Consider the following 1,187-nt stretch of genomic DNA (forward strand, 5'->3'; position numbering starts at 1 on the left):
CTTCTTATTTGCTGGCAGAGTTTGGGTATCTACTTCTCAAAGGTTGGGAAGTTAATCCTGATTAATTTCAGTCAGTGACAGTCCCTTTCTCATTGTCAGGAGTTGGTTTAAAGTGGTTATGGGACCCAATTCTAAACATAAACAAAGGAGATATCTGACAGGCTATTTCTGGAAAAGGTTTCCTCAAAGGTTCAAGGACTCGAGCAAGGTCAAGTGGAATTTTGGTGAACAGTACCTTGTCTGGATGTGGTGCCTGGTAACTGTCTTTCAGCAATGGATCATAGGTTAATCATGGCCTGAGCAGACAGATTGAAAGATCTTGGGACCTGGATGATGTCATTGAGCCACAAAACCAACCAGCCTTGTAGCCACTCCGCCTTTGGACTATTTTGTGAGAGACTAACCTTATTTTTAAGCCAGTTGATTTAGGATGCTCTGTTACTATTAACGATAACTGAATGAAGACATTCTAATCTAAGTGACACAGAGTTACGCTTATGTGGGAGTTATGCAATTCAGAAGTGGACTTTAGGTAAGTCATTTATTTTAAGGTGTTAATATAGAGATTATGGTCTGTAAATTCTGACATAAATAGTTTGAGCATTAGAAATCAACTCGAAACAAATGTGAACTGTCATATCATTGACCTGCAAAATAAACCTTTGGAACCTGACACAATGTCCTGCAGGTATACCTCCTTTTTTCTAGTACATGGAATAAATTTTGTTTGAGGTCATCTAATTTGTATTACTGATGGATCATTACTACAATTTTAGTTGATTATGTATGGTGTTGAAGTAAGGGTCTAATTTTGTTGGTTTTCAAATGATTAACCTGATGGCCTATATTATTTGGATTATTTACCCCTTTGCCACTGAGCTGAAATGCCATTTTTCATTTATTAAAATCACACATTGTTCCTGTTTTTCTTACTCAGCACTTTCCATATTCATCTAGATGTTTTGAGTATGGTATATAACAGGAATTAAAAGTCTGGTAAGTTATATAGTTTTATGTAGGAACTATATATTCATAGTGTATCTGTTGAAATGGTATCTCCAAAGGTTTCCCACACTGGTGTATCATTATAGCTTGATTTCACAATATGTATTTTAAGTAAAATATTGGAAAAGTTTAAATGGCTTATTATATTCTTTTTTCTTATGGAGTGCCTGTATATCAAAGGG

This window comes from Microcebus murinus, chromosome 19 (assembly GCF_040939455.1).
Source record: "Microcebus murinus isolate Inina chromosome 19, M.murinus_Inina_mat1.0, whole genome shotgun sequence".
Taxonomy (NCBI): Eukaryota; Metazoa; Chordata; class Mammalia; order Primates; family Cheirogaleidae; genus Microcebus; species Microcebus murinus.